This window comes from Moschus berezovskii, chromosome 13, assembly GCF_049115385.1.
Source record: "Moschus berezovskii isolate FMDL1 chromosome 13, NW_MosBer_1.0, whole genome shotgun sequence".
In the NCBI taxonomy this organism is placed as follows: domain Eukaryota; kingdom Metazoa; phylum Chordata; class Mammalia; order Artiodactyla; family Moschidae; genus Moschus; species Moschus berezovskii.
Genome location: NC_142472.1, coordinates 53,696,989 through 53,715,662, shown reverse-complemented (window position 1 = coordinate 53,715,662; position 18,674 = coordinate 53,696,989). Strand labels below are relative to the sequence as shown.

At 45.7% G+C, this 18,674-nt stretch overlaps 1 protein-coding gene across 4 annotated transcripts in view; it reads right to left on the bottom strand.

Annotated features, from left to right (window-relative positions):
- Positions 1-18,674, bottom strand: part of WASF3 (WASP family member 3) — a 72,627-nt gene that overhangs the window by 39,485 nt on the left and 14,468 nt on the right. The window contains exon 1 of one of the 4 annotated variants that reach the window (XM_055426349.2): positions 6,926-7,056. The exons of the other annotated variants lie outside the window; for them this stretch is intronic. The gene's annotated coding sequence lies outside the window, so the exon portion shown is untranslated. Of the gene's footprint in view, positions 1-6,925; positions 7,057-18,674 lie in introns of those variants that run through there. 4 annotated transcript variants of the gene reach the window in all.

Genomic DNA, 18,674 nt, shown 5'->3' with positions numbered 1-18,674 from the left:
TGAAGTGACTTAGCAGCAGCAGCAGCAGTGACCTTCTGATGTTCAACTACATGTTTGTTCATTTTTCCCCAACAAAACTCCAGTTTATCCTGGCTCCCGCCTCATCTCTTTGGAGCAGTTCCTCAGAGAAACCGTAAGGCTATCTCCCAGGCTCTAGTCCTCAGTAGGGCCTCCCCCGCCACCAAATGAAACATAACTCCCAACTTATGTTGGGAAGCATAACTCCAGGTGTGGTTTTCTTTGGCTGACACAGGTAAACACCCTCATTAAAAAAAAAAGAAAACTGGGGATTGGAAGGTGTCTTGTCCAGACGACACGGTTTTGGAGAGGCAGAGTTCGGACAGGCTGTCTGGCCACCACCATTGCTCTTAGTTACCACATCACACAATGTGCGTCACAGGACCGCCTCGGGACGTGCACACATGCACTCTTCTTTCCTACTGAGTGGCCAACACATCTAAGCTAAGTCAGGAGCTGTGAAGGGCTTGAAGAATTAACTCGGCTCTGTGAATGTGCTGCCTCACTTTACAGAGGAATGTGAATCTTTTAACTCCTTGGAAGTTACAGGTGAAGACTGTGAAGTGTGAAACGCAGCGCCTCTACAGAGAGGTGTCACACTAGCTCAGGGAAACACGGTTATATGCCGCACGATCAACGCGGTAACTCAAAGGTCTATGTCCCTCAGTGAAGCCCTGGCCATGGTGCTGAACACGCCGCTCAGTGGCTACTCCTGGGAGCACTGGCGCCCTTCACTTCCTGCCAATAGGCATGTGTCTGTGATGGTCCCCACCACGAATGCCTGTTTTCTTCTGGTTTCCGTGCATCCAAATTGGCTCCAGCCTTCACAGTGCAACCTAGAGTGGCCTCCTTCACCCACCCATTCCTTCCTGTCTGCTCAATGAACACTTACCTGATGGGGTAATGGGTCAGGCTTCATGTGTGTGTCCCTACCCTGTCAAGTCAAAGCCCATACTGCACCCACAAGAACCTCTTGGTACCCCAGAAGAAAAGTCCTATCAACGAGGAATCAGCATTCAACGTGACAACGGTATGTGTGTGGTATCGAGAGCACAGGGGAGGAGTGGCAGCCATGGGGGATGGGGGAGGAATTCACAACCTTGGTAACACTGCAGCCTTAATTCAGATGACAGATGACCAAGACCTACAACGAGACATGGGAGAAGTCTTTAATGGGAATCAACTTGAGAGGCGTAGGTGCTGGGTAATGGAGCAGATGGGCACTGGGGTGTTTCAGGGGTAGGGGTGGGCCTGGGGCAGAGGCAGCACTGCCTGGCTCAGCTCCTCCATACACACCCACACCCCACAGCGATGGATGTGTTCCACAGACCGACACTAGTCCATGTACAGCCCGAGTCACAGATAGCACTTGAGTGACTGCTTGACCTTGACAAGTGTTACTGAGGAGGTGAGTTTTCCATTTTATTTCTTAATTAACATTAAATAGCAATACATGGGGCTTTCCAGGTGGTGCTAGTGATAAAGAATCCGCCTGCCAATGCAGGAGACATAGAGATGAGGGTTCGATCCCTGGGTTGGGAAGATCCCCTGCAGGAGGGCATGGCAACCCACTCCAGTATTCTTGCCTGGAGAATCCCATGGACAGAGGAGTCTGGCAGGCTGCAGTCCATGGGGTTGGAAAGAGTTGGACATGACTGAAGCGACTTAGCATGCACACACTCACGTGCACAGCAATGCATGGCTAGTGGCTATGAGACAGAACAGTGCAGCTCTAAATGCTGCAGGCTTGTGATTCTGAACTGAGGGGTGGTCACCAGATCTGGAAAAGGGAATACCAAGAGAAAGGCACATCAATCAGTTCAGTTCAGTTGCTCAGTCATGTCCGACTCTTTGCGAGCCCATGAATCACAGCACGCCAGGCCTCCCTGTCCATCACCAACTCCTGGAGTTCACTCAAACTCACGTCCATCGAGTCGGTGATGCCATCCAGCCATCTCATTCTCTGTCGTCCCCTTCTCCTCCTGCCCCCAATCCCTCCCAGCATCAGACTCTTTTCCAGTGAGTCAACTCTTCGCATGAGGTGGCCAAAGTACTGGAGTTTCAGCTTTAGCATCAGTCCTTCCAATGAACACCCAGGACTGATCTCCTTTAGAATGGACTGGTTGGATCTCCGTGCAGTGCAAGGGACTCTCAAGAGTCTTCTCCAACACCACACTTCAAAAGCATCAATTCTTTGGCGATCAGCTTTCTTCACAGTCCAACTCTCACACCCACACATGACCACTGGAAAAACCATAGCCTTGACTAGACGGACCTTTGTTGGCAAAGTAATGTCTCTGCTTTTTAATATGCTATCTAGGTTGGTCATAACTTTCCTTCCAAGGAGTAAGCAAGCGTCTTTTAATTTCATGGCTGCAATCACCATCTGCAGTGAGAAAAACATCTATTTCTGCTTTATTTACTATGCCAAAGCCTTTGACTGTGTGGATCACAATAAACTGTGGAAAATTCTTCAAGAGATGGGAATACCAGACCACCTGACCTGCCTCTTGAGAAACCTATATGCAGGTCAGGAAGCAACAGTTAGAACTGAACATGGAACAACAGAATGGTTCCAAATAGGAAAAGGAGTACGTCAAGGCTGTATATTGTCACCCTGCTTATTTAACTTATATGCAGAGTACATCATGAGAAACACTGCGCTGGAAGAAGCACAAGCTGGAATCAAGATTGCTGGGAGAAATATCAATAACCTCAGATATGCAGATAACATCACCCTTATGGCAGAAAGTGAAGAGGAACTAAAAAATGTCTTGATGAAAGTGAAAGAGGAGAGTGAAAAGTTAGCTTAAAACTCAACATTCAGAAAACTAAGATCATGGCCTCTGGTCCCATCACTTCGTGGGAAACAGATGGGGAAACAGTGGAAACAGTGTCCGATTTTATTTTTTTGGGCTCCAAAATCACTGCAGATGCTGACTGCAGCCATGAAATTAAAAGACGCTTACTCCTTGGAAGGAAAGTTATGACCAACTTAGATAGATAGCATATTAAAAAGCAGGCATATAAACATGCAATTATTGTGGAATAGATGGATGAAGAAGTCAAAGGACAGAGGAACAAACTGAGTGAGCTTAAGAGACTCCTCCCTTGAAAATCCCACCAAGACGTGGCTGTCCTCGTCCAGTCAGGTCTCCAGTAAAGTCCTCAACATGGGGCATCAGAGTGCACTCGTGCTGGCGCCAGATTACAGCCTAATCCTGAAGACACTGCTATTAACTTAAAAGCCCTTATCCTGTGAAGTACAAAAATAAAAAGGGAGGGGGGAGAAAAAATAAAGACTAAGGAAAAACTATTATTCTGAAACTACAGCAAGTCATAATGTATATCAAGGATAGTCAATGAAGCCAGGATAAATATCTGTCTAGAAAAATATGCCTTTTTCTAAAAAAAGGAGGCAGAGAAGGGAGAGGAGAGTGTTTTGATCGTGAGTTCAGGTCATTTCAGATACATTACAGGCCACTCAGCTCCTAAGCGGTTCAGCTGAACTTGGTCTACACTATTCTGTGAAAGAAATGACTGAACTTATTTACAAAATAACGTATTCTGTTCTAAAAGCACTTTAAAAAGGTCACTGATAATAAAGCTGTCCCTGGGATTTTGCCCTTTCCTCTTAGTTCCTACAACATCCAAAGTCAACATGAAAGAAGGAACTCTGTGATGTGAAAACATCTAACCTGAGAACAGGTTGTGTCTAAATAACTCACTGGTAATCTGCCAATAATTAACCTAATCTGATTGTATCAGGATTTGTTTACTATTTCGGTCCCTGCCATCCCGCCTAAGCTTCTGAATTCCAGTTTTCCAGAAATGGGGAGCTGCATACATATGACACACACATACATGGTCAAGGATGGTGGTTTCTGCACTGCATTCCAGGGCCACCTTCCTCCTCAGACTCAGATTCTAAGTTCCTCTCCATCCAGGAGATCATAGCATCAACCATCTTCTCTCTGCACACAGCAAGCTCTACATACAAGACAGTAAGCAGCCCGGAACATGCAGACTCTACCATCTTCAGAGAAACATCTCATCAGCATGTCTAATAGGAATGGTTTTAGCTAGAAGCGCGTGTCTAACAATATGATAAAACAGCAACCTCCGTGTTGCTCTGCCTGGCCTCTCAGGTGGGTTATCTGAGCTTCAGCTCCAGTGGAGCTGGAGTCGTTTTACACCTCTCAGGTCAGGGCCGCTAGGGACACACTTAGCCGGCCCCACAGCTCAGCTCAACACGGAGGGAGCTACCGTGTAGAAGTGCCGAGGGGTACACCCGGTCCCGGCACCGAGAGCTTCACCTGAGAGGAACAGGGTGTGTGTGTGTGTGTGTGTGTGTGTGTGTGTGTGTGTGCACGTGCGTGTACAGGGGTGTGTGTGTGTGACACAGTCCCAGTGCCCTGAGAGCTTCACCTGGTAAGGAACAGGGTGTGTGTGGGGGGGGTGTGTGCACGCGTGTGTGCGTGTACAGGGGTGTGTGTGTGTGTGTGTGACACGGTCCCAGTGCCCTGAGAGCTTCACCTGAGAGGAACAGGGTGTGTGTGTGTGTGTGTGTGTGTGAGACACGGTCCCAGTGCCCTGAGAGCTTCACCTGGTAAGGAACAGGGTGTGTGTGGGGGGGTGTGGGTGTGTAAGACATGGTCCTAGTGCCCTGAGAGCTTCACCTGGTGAGCAACAGGTGTGTGTGTATGCGTGTACACATAAAACAAGCAGCAGGAGAGGTACTGCTACATAAAACACAAAAATAATGTCAGCTGACCTGCAAAGCCCACTCCCAACTAGGGACACTCATTTAACAATTAATAAAACCACATTAATTATCTTATGAGGAGGCAGATGAAGAAAAATTCTCCCAGTTTTAAGTGTTTGTTCATTTAAAAAGTATGTATCACAGACTTATATGCTAGGGTCATAAAAACAATACTTTCTCCCCCTTCATTTCATGATCAATAACTACCCAGTATAATAGGAAGACAAAATGATCAATTCTTGATACAACGCAGCTGTGCAGAGAGCCATGGCTGGCCCATACCTCTGGGCTAACGATCCCCAGCCAGAGACTCAAATAACCCAGATGGAGATCTGGGCCACACCAACACTTCACAATCCATTCAATCACTGAGCGTCTTCCTACGACACAGAAGAAACAGTCACGAATCAGGCGGAAACGAGGCCCAAAAGCGCTATGTGGCCAGGGCGACCCGCAGAGTGTCCTGGGAGGAGAGGACCAGCCACCACAAATAAGGCAAGACTTAAATATGTGTGTGGAATAAAGTGACACACGAGACTGATTCCTGTCCTCAGAGGCACAGGGACGATGCGAGGTCAATACAGACAAGTGCTCCGCCACCACCTAAATATGAAGGCGTCATGAGGGGGTCAGAAAGTTCCCAGGTCCAGAGCCTGCTCATAAAATAAAGCATCTGTCCTCTCTGCCAAGGTCTGGGCAGCTACAGGAAATGCAGTGGCCAGAGTGGGAAGGGCCAGAGAGCCACCCACCACTCAGTGCAGGCTCCCCTCTGGGCTGCCCCACCCCTGAACACTGCCCAGGCAGGGGACACTGTAACCTCTCAGTGTGAACACCAGCTCTGTATTCGGTTCAAGCCTGCACCTTTATCTTAAAACTTCAAACCCGTGCTCTCTGCCCTTGGAAACCAAAGAATCCAGCTCAGCCTGCCCTCACCTCTGCAAGCTTCCAGGGATCTGAAGGCAGGGGAGGGCTCCCAGCCCCTCTGGCCTTCCCTGGTGTTCCAGTCTGCCCTTCACAGATGCAGGTGCGTCAGAGGCACTGGGGGCCGCAGTGCACCCTCCCTAAGGCGGCCAGCCTGCCGGCTCCGCTGGCTTTTCCTTGGGGCCCCCACGCCATGAGCATCACACCACCCCACCCCACAAGGCGGCACAGCCAATTCCTGGGCAGGCTCCACAGGTTTCCCCACCTGCATCGCCCACACCTGCCCTCCCACCTGTACGCCCTCGGCCCCCCTGACCAATGAGTGATCACTTGCACTGCCAGCTGCAGGTGGAGCCCGTCCCCTCCTCTGTGCCCACCAAACCAGCCGGGCGATGCAGGATGGCACGGTGTGGTGGGCTCTGGAGCCAGAATCCAGCTCAGACTGGGCTCCCAATCACACCCTCTAAGGCAGGTTATTTACACTTAAATTCCCTGAAATACAAAAATGAGACCAAGAATCAAAGGAATGATCCCTGGGACAAGCTGGTCTCCCACATGGTAACATTGCCCCGAGAGCCTCCACTGCTGACCCAGCGCTGGCCCTGCCTGGTCCCTGGGCACTGTGACTGCACCCTGGGCTGCGGGAGGATCACTTCATCCTTATACCCCCAGGGGTTTCACACAGAAAGGAGCTCAGAGACCTCCTGAACCATCCTGGGTCCAGAACAAAACAAACAGGGAACCAGTAAACGAGAACACGGGAGTCTAAAACCAAGACGATCGAAGAAGCCCAGATTTAGGTCTGGTCTTACATTTGCCTGGTTATTCATCACCACAGCACAAGATACCCGAGCTACTGGGAGACCAAAGAACTCAGAGACTGAAAAAGTTTGGAAACAGTAAACAAAGAGTTTTTAAAGGAAAAGTGGATTTTCTAATTATTTGTTGCTTCTGCCAACTATGATTGTTAGCATTTATAAATATATATATAATGTTTTTAGGGCTTCCCAAGTGGCGCTAGTGGTAAAGAATCTGCCTGTCAATGCAGGAGCCGTAAGAGACAAGGGTCTGATCCCCTGGAGAAGAGCACGGCAACTCACTGGAGTACTGGAGAACCCAATGGACAGAGGAGCCTGGCAGGCTACAGTCCATAGCGTTGCACAGAGTCAGACACGACTGAAGTGACTTAGCACATACACATATAACATTTTTAACACTTACAGCAGAGAGGTCTGGCTGTGGGCAGCCACCTGAGTCCTAAAACTGCACTCTTCACTCCCAAAGATCTTTTAATTCCCAGTACCCGGCTCAATGCTTGGCACCCAAGCAATGATCAAAAGGCATTTGTCAAATAAGTGAACTTTCCCAAATGCCTTGGTTAAAAAAAAAAATCATACTGCATCTTCGTGACCTACTTTACTTCAGCCAGGTGCCTTGTGCCCTGGTGTCAGTCCCATGGTCACCACCTCAAGGGCTGGGCTCCACCCAGGGGAGCAGCAGGAGAATCTGGGTCAACAGAACCCCCGATTCAATGCAGCCCAACAGTTAATGAGCTTTTGCAGAAGGGGCATAAAAGACAAAGTAATAATAACTTGCATAGGATAAAATAAGGCTCCCAGCTCGAGGAGAGATTGCTGACTGGGAGCAAGTTTTCAGAGAGCTGTTTAGCAACGTTATGGAACAATCCACAACCATTAGATACAAATGTGGACCGGGACCAACTGGCAGCTGTGTGCCTTGTGCTTTCACAACATTCACAAGCAGCCGGAGAACAGAAAAAGCAACCAAGCAGCAGAACCGATGCAGGAGACAGAGGGGCAAAACTGACCATCAGGGAGGGTCTGAGGACAGGCAAACAGGGGGACGCCCAGGGATCCCTGAGCATTTCTCCCAGAACCCTGCAGATGACACAGTTACCACAAGCTTACCCATAAAGACATCCCAAGGATTTTTTTAAAACTTCCCTTCTTAAAAAGGGGACACTGTGTCCTTGGCTGAGGTCCTGGCGCTCTTCTTCTTGTTTGTGAACCCTTGGGGATGACAGATCGACAATTCTGGGCAGACCCCGAGGATAGCAGTCTGAACCCTGAAACAGAGTCAACTCAAGTAAAAAGATTTTCTTGCCTACACAATGTTATATTTTTCTCTGCTTTAATTACTGAATCCTGTAACTGGGATTCATCACTGATTCAAACAGATGCTAAAAATAGTCTGTTCTAGAATGTGGAATGAGAAGCATTGTGTGATTTTGCTACTAAATGGACTCTGTTTTTTTCACAGCTCAGTAACTTACTCTTCAGACATATTTCCTCTTTTTATTAACCAAAAATTTAAAGCCCTCCAGATTCACATTAAACATTAATTTTCAGTACTAATTATGTATTTATAAGTTTGTAAGATCTCAGACATACACTAACCTTACTAAAAAACAGTCTCTTTGACTCCTTCCCTCAATGTCTAATCATGACCTTCATCAAACACCTCTGATTGCAAGGATACAACCTCATTTACATATGATGAATGAATTAAAACAGAGCAGTGATCCAACAGGCTCCTGCTGCAAATGGCAAATTATTAATAACACCTTACATCTGAATCCATGGTGCCATTTACAAAGGGCTCTCACATAAATTGTCCCGTTTAATCTCTACAACAAGCATGATGCCAACAAGCGAGGCAGAAATTAACTAGCTTACTGGTGAGGAAATGGGCTCCAGGGGTGAACAGCATGGAAAGGTGGGAGGGGGAAGGGCCCTCCCTACATCCTCCTCACTGATGTCCCACCTCGTATAACATCTCCTAAGCACCCCCAGGCCAGCCTGATCACCCGCTCCTCCAGCTTCAACAGAACTCAGGATAAGCACCCAGATAAACACCCAACGCCTCTTCTTCCTACTGAGGTTTCCCTCTGGATGCAGAGGCTCTGTCTTCTCACCTCAATGAGAAGCTCTGGAGGCTAAAAACAGAAGCTTATATTTCATGCTGTCTAGAATAACACCATGCACACCACAGGGGGACGCTGGACCAGTGTTATGACATCTCCATCAAGAAACTGTCGCGGAGACCAAGGTCCGACTTCCCGACCCTGGCGTGGCTCTTGGCTTTGGCCTCACCTTCCTCGCTGCAGCTGTGTTAGAAAGTCCATCCCAGGCCATCGTTAGTAAATATAAAGGAGGTTTCCTTAGCAATGATTAAAGTTGCTTTCACCTTTATAAATGGTCCCTCGCTTCTGACTGTGTGTTGGTTCTTGAGAACCTGGGAAACTGACCTACTGGGTGTCTCCATGGTGTCTATTTCCTTGCTATGACCCACCTTGATTCCCATATGCCCCTGGCTTCTGTCCATTCCTTTAACTCCCAGCCCCACCTGGTTCTCTCAACCCTGACCCTCACATGGACCACAGTCGGCCCCTAGAGGGACCCACAGAGTTTCTACAACTGCCGGAAAGAGGGGGTACTTCTTCACTTATACCTTGAGTCCTGCAGGTCCAAGCTCCTTCAGGAGAAGGACAGATGTAACTCAGATATGAGGGCAGTCACTCTGGCCTCCCCACACAATATCCTTCCTCTTCAAACTCAGACTAAACAATATTACAACCTCCCAAAGTACCACACAGTCAGCAATCAGCATACTGCCAGATACCAAACAGACCATAACCAAATTAGGACTACTGTTTAGTTTCATTCAATATGTTGAATCTTAAATTTGGACCAAAAATATTACATAAATGCACAAAAATACTTAAGAAATTTGAACCTTATCAGATGGAAATAGCGGATATAAATGCACAGTAGAGGGCTGGGTTTTTCCCATCACCATGACAATTTTTATGTATTCCAGAATCAAAATCTATTTCAAAGCTTTCTGTGTACCACTAAACCTGACATAAAGATTTCACAAGCAATTCAACAAGTAACGTCAGTTCTTTTTCTCCCTGGGGACAGAGTATAGTCACAACCGCTGTAACAAAGGGGTCCATAAACACCACCCCCCTCCAAAGGGGGCCTGTTCGTGCAAACAAGACAGATACACGCGGCTATCACAGTTCATGGTGCATCCGCATTCAAGTCTACCAAGCCCCCGGTCACACCCTGCAGTAGCCACGTCTGAAACACACTGAGGAGGAAAAACACAGCCTATGGGAGGAGACAGAAATAGGGGGGAATGATAACCGCCCAGAAAGACAGGTGAAATTTCAGTCGCCTGGAAAGTAGCTCATCACTAAAGAAGAAATGGGAAAGAACTGAGAATCGCTCCCACACCCCCAACCTTCACTTGTCTCCAAAGGGAACAGGGCAGGAGGAGCAGGTTGTGATGGAAAGAGAACACTTACCAGCTTGGAGGTGGGGACCCGAGGTGCAGGGAAGCCCCCAGATCCCCAGTGAACAGAGCTGAGCCCAGAGTAAGAATGTCAGGATCCACCAGCACTGCTGTAACTGGGCGGACGGAACAGAGACATGGCAGGTGGGAGGCCAAGGGAATGAACACAGATGAGAAGAAAACAGCCTCTGAGAGCGAATGCCAGCAGAAAGGCGCTCTCCCAAAATGCCAGCAGGGGTAGAAACTGCTACACTTCTGTTGTCAGTGTATGTTAAGAGCCTTAAGTTCTTTAAATGATTTCAACTATATATATTGAAGTGAAAGTGAAAGTCGCTCAGGCGTGTCCGACTCTGAGACCCCATGGGCTGTACGGCCCACCAGGCTCCTCTGTCCATGAGATTCTCCAGGCAAGAATACTGGAGTGGGTTGCCATGCCCTCCTCCAGGGGATCTTCCTGACTCAGGAAATGAACCCAGGTCTCCTGCAGTGGAGGCGGATTCTTTTACCATCTCAGCTACAATGTGTCACTATATATATAAATATACTCTAAAGGAGTCAACACAAATGTGGGCAAAGATTCGTACATTAAGATGCTCCCCTTAGTGTTATTTATAATAATAAAACACAGGAGAAATAGGACAAACAAATTAATTTAAAGCAAATTATGTTAGATTTGTAAAATAAATTATTAGGCAACCACCTATGTTGCATTTTAGAAGACTTCCAAATTACATGGTAAAAGTCTTATGACACGAGATTACATGGGAAAGCGTACAAAATAGTATCTACAGTATTAACTTATGAAAAAATTATTTGTTGGGTATCTACTATGTGCTAGTGCCTAGGTACTGGGGACCTAGTAAAAAATGCAGTAAAAGATATAATTCCTTGTTTTTGTGGAGCATGGACTCTACTGGTAAGCATCCCAGAAAGGGTAAACAAATAAATCTGCAAGAGAATCTCATGTAAAATAAATGCTAACGAGGCAAACATTAACAGATGATATAAAAAGAGTATCAACGATAAAAAAAAATCTGAAGTTGACTTAAAATGTAAAGCAAAAACCAAAATGTAAAATAAAAACCAAAAGCGAATTTCAGGTGACTTAATTCCAGGTCTGGAAAAATAAAGGTGGCATTAAGACAACTGAAGTGTCTGGGTCCTTTATGGTTTAGCCTTCAGTATCCCCAGGAGGCGAACTTACAAGCTCTGACCTCTCTCAGCCTCAAACACAAAGCTCAGGAATGGCAGGAAGGCAACCTGCCCACAGAGGCCTGGGCTCCACCTTTCGCTCCCAACAGCCTGTTCCCCACTCAGAAGGTAGAGCAATTCCGTCAACAGGGCAGCTGGATCTCAGTCTTTCCTGACCTGAAACTCTCTAAGGGCTGCTCACTTCACTCAGGTAAGAGCCACAAGCCTTAGGACGACTTAGAAGAGGCGCCTGGCCCGTGTCCTCCCCTCCCTCCGCCACTCTGCCCTCGTCTCTCCCCTGACTCTGGCCACCTCCCCGTCCTTCAAGGACGCCTCTTCCCCCAGACCACCGGCCCCTTCCGCTGTGCGCGTGTCCTGCCCACTTCTCCCATGAGTGGCAGCTCAGCAGGGCTGGGGCAAAGACTGTTTCACTGTTTGGTTCACTGATGAGCCCCCGGTGCCCAGACAGCACACAACACGTGACATGCGAATCAACAGCCAGCCTGCTTTAAGTCCGGTGGCGCGTCATCCCTACATTTTATACAGAAGAAACTAGAGAATTACGAGACTATCAGATTATAGATGTATTTATTTGGAACTTTTTCTCAGTGATCTCATCTAGATCTGCCTTATACTTAAGTCTCAGCCAGATTACTTTCTACAAGTAGATTTTCAGGGGATATTTCTGGTTTAAGATCTACATTTAAAGATGAGGTCTGTAGGAAGACATTTTATAAGAATCATCAACTTAACAACGTATGCCTCCTTTTAGTTTTCCCCTCAAATAAGGTCAAAATTTTTTTTAAAAAATGACTGTAGTGAAAGTAAACATCACATTACCTCTTTTTACAGAGAGTGAGATGGCAGTCTTACAATTAAAAAGTCATCAGACGATTCACCCCTTTTTTTTCTGAGTCTGATTAAATGGGGAAGAGAGATCTTCTCAGCAGAGGATCACAGATAAGAAAAGAGCAGGGCAGAAACCCAAGCGTTCCAGCCTCCAGCCAAGAACATCCGGACGGTGTCTTGCTGGCGAGGACGGACAAAGCATATTAATGAGAAATCCTGTTGTTAACGCTATTCAGATGTGGGCTCAGCACCAGCTTCCCCAAACGGAATGGGATTCATTCACAGGGGAGGGAAAGTTACACACACGAGAACAAAGGCGTGTTTACATTCCCCATTCACTCCTGTAACCTGAGCTTATGAGGTCACCTTCGCCCGCACTGGCAGAAATCCAGGAAGGGGCGGTGGTGGTCAGTCAAGGAACCAACATGGGGACAGGACGCTGCCCTGCTCCAGTTCAGTGTGAGAGGCACGACGAGGGTGTTCACCAAGGCTAAAGTCTAAAGAATCATCTAGCCAAGCAGCGCAAGTCTAACCGCGTCCAAGATCACTCAGAGCACGAGGTCTAACACTGAGAGGAAGACTGTCCACTCCACCCCAGCCTTCACCAACGGGACTGTTTTTAATGTAACTGCAAGAGAAGCGCGCATACACGTCTGCCCAGCTCCGTGCTTGGGAGAAATAACCAAAGGGGAGATTTAAATACCGGATATATGCAAAATCATTCCCAAAGGATTTTTACTCTCGGCATTCAACCAATGTTGAATCAGCAAGACACCTCCTACACAGGCATCTATGGACACCACCACACCAGGTCAGCGTCTCTAACTTTCATGGCACTTTGTCACTTGCAACATAGGTAACTGGCCAGAACATACAGTCCCCGATGCCTGCTGAGTGGTCGTGGCTACAGTCCTACTGATCACGATCGACCTGTCGGTCCCGGCGGTTCCCACCAGGCACGCTCACTTCCTTCTGTGCCCTGCTGGCACCTGCCTGCTCCCTCTGCCCAAACGGGTCCCAAGATGAACCACTCCTACTGCTGCATCTGATGCCTGACAGAACAAGTTGAAACTCTTCCCAAACGAATCCTCTCACCAAACAGAAGACTCCCTGCAGCCCAGGGATTTGTCTGAACAAAAACAGGGAACTAAGTCACGCTCCATCCAGTGATGAACAGAAGAGCAGGTATGAAGAGGACTTCCCTGTGGCTCAGACAGTAAAGAATCTGCCTGCAATGCAGGAGACCTGGGTTCCATCCCTGGGTCAAGAAGACTCTCTGGAGAAGGGAATGGCAATCCACTCTAGTATTCTTGCCTGGAGAATTCCATGGACAGAGGAACCTGGCGGGCTACAATCCATGGGGCTGCAAAGAGTCGGACAAGACTGAGCAACTAACACTAGAATGTTAATAATGAAGGCATGAAGAAGAGCCTAACCTCACGTGACAGCCATAAGTGCAGAGAAGAGCCGCCGTGCCATACGCTGTTTTCACTTACCATATTAGCAAAGGTTAAGACATAAAAATCTACATGCTGGCCAGGGTGGGGGACAGACACCCTGACACTTTACTGGCACACATATAAGCTGTAAAGGAAGCTTTTTCAGATGGCAAAGGGTGCCCAAGATCAAATTAGAATCTAAGGGAAAAGTATGTATTTCCCGGCTTTCCCTGGTGATTCGGTGATTAAGAATTTGCTTTGCGAAGCAGGGAACCTGTTCTACCCTTTGTCCGGGGAGATCCCACGTGCCTTGGGGCAACTAAGCCCATGTACCACAACTACTGAGCCAGAGCTGCAACTACTGAATCTCCCACACCTAGAACCCATGCTCCAAACCACGAGAAGCCTCCGCAAGGAGAAGTCAGAGCACCCCAACAAGAGTAGCCCCACTCACTGCAACTAGAGAAAGCATTTGTACAACAATGAAGACTGAACACAGCCAAATACAAATACATAAACAATTATTAAAAAATTACGTATTTCCCAAAAGGTAATCTATGATTGACAACAGATACAGAAGTCAGTTTGGATAGAAAAACGCAGGGTTAATTTAATACCACACACACACACACACACATGCAGGGTTAATTTGACACCACACACACACACACACAGGGTTAATTTGACACCACACACATGTACACACACACACACACACACAAAATCCTGGAGTGGGTTGCCATTTCTTTCGCCAGGGGATTTTCCTGACCCAGGGACTGAACCCTCAGTCTCTGCAATGGCAGGCGGATTATCACTGAGCCCCCAGGGAAGACATACTCTAAGATTATTTTCTTATGTTCTTGTTTTTCCTAAACGCCCTTCTTTAACCTTTCTAATTTCGTAGTGGTGATTTAACAAGTTTATCTGATGACTATACTGACCCCTATGATTCCCGTTTCTTAAAGAGACTGTAACTAGATTCAACACATCCCAAACCTCACCCTCCACTTCAGAATATCATTCCGATAGAATAACAGGATTTTTCATGGCTCTTTTTTTAGGTTTTTTCTTTAAGTCCCATAACAATTTTAAAATCAATGAATCCTGAAAGTAATTTTCCAAAGGGGGCAAAAAAAAGAAATTGTCGCCTCCTCACTTTTAAAACTCACTTTAATGGTAACCGCTATTCACTGATAGGTGAAGGCCAATCTTCTCCCATCCTTTGTTCCATTACTTTCCAACCTGTTACAGAATCCTACAGAGTATAAATGTGATGTGCCCTCAAAATGTAAACTCTGGCTCATCTGAAAATTAACACAGCCTTGATTGTCTCCTCCCATAATCATTCCATCCAAGGCTTTCTCCGGCCCTAACAACGAACACTCAGAAAGGGAAGAAGACATATACATACTTATTTCAATCATAACAGTCAACTATGACAACACAAAGAATGCAAGCTTTCAAAGCACTTAATTCTGCTGAAGATGCAGTCGCGTTACATGCTTCGAAAATAACGCACTCCCCCATCCTGTTTTTAGAGAACTTTGAAAATCTAGACAATATGCTTCCTTTCAAAACACCAACTGCTTACAGAGGAAAAGAAAGAAACAGACAAATGATCTTGCCAAGAACCACTTCTGCAGTTTCTCTTGTTGGAGTAGTCCTTTCAGCGACGACAAAGATGTAAATTCAATCCTTGATGGGGTTGATGATATACCCCTCTTATTTATCTAGAACTGAATTTTAGAACAAAAAGAGCTTACAGGACTCTAATTCAGTTGTTTCCAACTTTTGCAAGGACAAGCACCCCACTTCGATGTTAAAAAATGTTAAGGGTTCTTACAATAGTTGTGTCTAGTGATTGAGAAAGTTAAAAAAAAAAGGACACAGCAATTATTTAAAAGCACCTGCAAACAGTTGTAAAATAGTAAAATGTGAATCTGATTTTTTTTTATTACAAAGCCAGTTAATGTCAGAACTAGGTTTAAAATGAAGTCTCTAGGCTAACAACACAGATGGGGCCCTAAGAATCCACAGTGTCACTCATCACAGAGTAAGGTTTTCGGTAAGCATGCCCAACAATCCTCTTAGGAACAAGACAAGCCGATTTTAAAGTTCTTACAGGAATACAAGCAGAGATGTGAAGTTCTGAAAAAGAAGACTAAAGAGCTGATAGCATCCCCTTCAGACACAAAGACACTAAAGCTACAGTAATCAATCAGTGCGGTGCTGACTTCTGAGTAACTACACCTATGACGGAGCAAATTAGAAAATGCAGAAAATGACAAATACATACACATCTAGGAACTTGGTCTAAAATGGATGTGGCATTTCAAACCACTGGAGTAAAGATTATTATTAAATGCTACTGTAACAACACATTAGGGGGTTAAAAATCCACTGAGTCGGAATCCATCCTTTATAGCAAAAGGAATTTCAAATAGAGCCAACAAAGGACTGAAATAAACAGAAGATTTTTTTTTTAATATGTATCTTGCAGTGGAGAAGGTCTTTCAAAACATGATTGAACAAGAAGCCAAATATTAAATTACTTGAAAAAATCAAATATTACATCATTACTGAAAATCCTATGCATGCATTGTCAGTCATGTCCAACTCTTTGCTACCCCATGGACTGTAGCTCACCAGGGTCCTCTATCCATGGGGTTCTCCAGGGAAGAATACTACAGAGGGCTGCCATTTCCTTCTCCAGGGATCTTCCTGACCCGGGGTCAAACCCCATGTCTCCTGCACTGGCAGGCAGATTTTTTACCACTGAGCCACAATCATTTGAAACATGATTGAACAACAAGAAGCCAAATGTTAAACTACTTGGAGAAATCAAATATTACTTCATTATTAAAAAGTCTATAAACAAAGCCAGAATTATGAGCTAGACGAAGCCCCCTTCAGAACACCGATTCCTACCAGCGAACACACCCAGGTTCTCTGCCACCGGCGCACAGCACTCCTGTCTGCTATACAGATCACTCAGAAGATAGAGAGCCTTAAAACAATAAAAAAAAAAAACACACACAAAAACTAAACCTCACAGAATCCATGGGAACAACGTCAAACCTTTCTCTCTTGCCTGGGCCTGGGAAGTGAGGTTTCTAGAGTGCCGTCCTCAGCTACAACCTCCACTCACACTGGAAACCATCAGCCACACAGTAAATCGTTCATTAGGCATCTGGGGCCAGAGTGGAACTTAGCAAAACATACACATAACAAAGCAACAAGCGCTCTTTTCAGAATAAGCCTGCTCTGGGGTGTACAGTCTGATGGTCCGCATGCAGACTCGGCAGTGAACGCTTACTGATTTATGATGTCCACAGATGTGACTGGGCACCTGCTGAATGTAAGTTGTGACACCAAACTCTAAGATGAAGAAGAACCAGCCTTCTGCCTCCAAGAAGCCTGCCGTCTAACCTATTAGCCAAACAAACCATACGGATCAACAGGAGCAACATGTGTCATGTTTCAATCTTCTCATTTCCCCATATGACCAAATAAAGCGAAACAATTGTTATCTAATGTATTAGTTATAAGCAAATCACTTCTAACCATGTTTTTTTTATTAAACCAGTTTATGGGTTACCTTGGCCCCAAGCTAGAAGGCACCACAGAATAGCCTCTTAGCTGAGTGGGAGCTCTATTTGCATGTAAACAGCTGCTCTGTGTGTATGTGTGTGTGTGACTCAGTTGTGTCTGACTCTTTGTGACATTGGCAGGGTAATATAAACAGCTGTTTTGTGTGTGTGTGTATGTGTCAGTCACTCAGTCATGTCCAACTCTTTGTGATCCCATGGACTGTGACCCACCAGGCTCCTCTGTCCACGGGATTCTCCAGGCAAGAATACTGCTTGCCATTCCCTTCTCCAGGGGATCTTCCTTTCTTGGACTGAACCCAGGTCTCCTGCATTGCAGCTGCTATTAGTATTTAAACTCAATCGTTATTCAGTATCACGCTGGTCCTGAAACCATGGAATTTTTACTTCTTGTGGATCCTTTCCCCTTTATCCAGATCCTGTTTTCCTCCAAGTTTTCATCCATTCATTCTCTTTGACATGAAAATAGCATTTGCTACAATTACGTATTTGCTCACTTCCATCGATTTTTGCCAAGTTTTCTTCCTTTTGTGCTTCCCGTGCTATCACTTTGGAGGATATTATGTATTTCATGATGGAAGCTCCGATTCAGAAGGAATTTGCTCCCCTCCCACTCCACCATCACTCACCAGAGAATGGGAGACATTTCTCCTTCACGTCCTTGGCCAAACGCACCAGCCGTTGGAACTATCAAAGGAGAAACTCTTTTCATCTTTTTCGTTTACAAAGTCTTTGAAACAGTTCTGACTTTCTGTAAGGTCATCTGCAGGGCAATTCTGACTTTGCAAGAGATTCCAAAACCTCTTATCCTAAGTGTACCTTCACCATACAGAGTCTAAGAAGATTCCTGAATAACTATTTCATGTGCTTCGCTGCCCATGAACATTCCCCATAAAGCTGAAAAAGAATTTATAGGTTCCTTATTTTAATTTGAGGAAATGACTGAACTCAGGACAAAGCATCCTTTAAGCTGGTAGTTACAAAGAGATGAATGAAATTATAAGTCAATTCCATTAAGCTGTCCTTAATAATTTCTGCAATAAATAATTCTTTGGTTAATAACCAGGACTCTCAATATACTGCAGTGAATATATTAAATGTAGATTAGGTTAACAGAGGCCATACAGTCTTAATTTCAGACCCCATGACTAGTTTCATAAAAATTATGTTCACTGCCTAGTACTGGAAATTAAAATCACACTTCTACTCCAAAAATAAGTGCTCCAGAGAAGCACTCTTAGCAAATATTTCTTGTGAATTATAAGACACGTTCATTTGCCACAGTCAGGGATTTTCATAGTAAATATCTTTAAAATCCTGAGTGTTTCATTTGTATTCCAGCGAAACCATCCAGCCTTCAAGAAAAAGGACTAGGAGAAGGTTTCCCATGGCAAATAGATGGGGAAAAAGTGGAAACAGTGGCTGACTTTATTTTTCTGGGCTCCAAAATCACTGCAGATGGTGATTGCAGCCACGAAATTAAAAGACATTTACTCTTTGGAAGGAAAGTTATGATCAACCTAGACAGCATATTAAAAAGCAGAGACATTACTTTGCCAACAA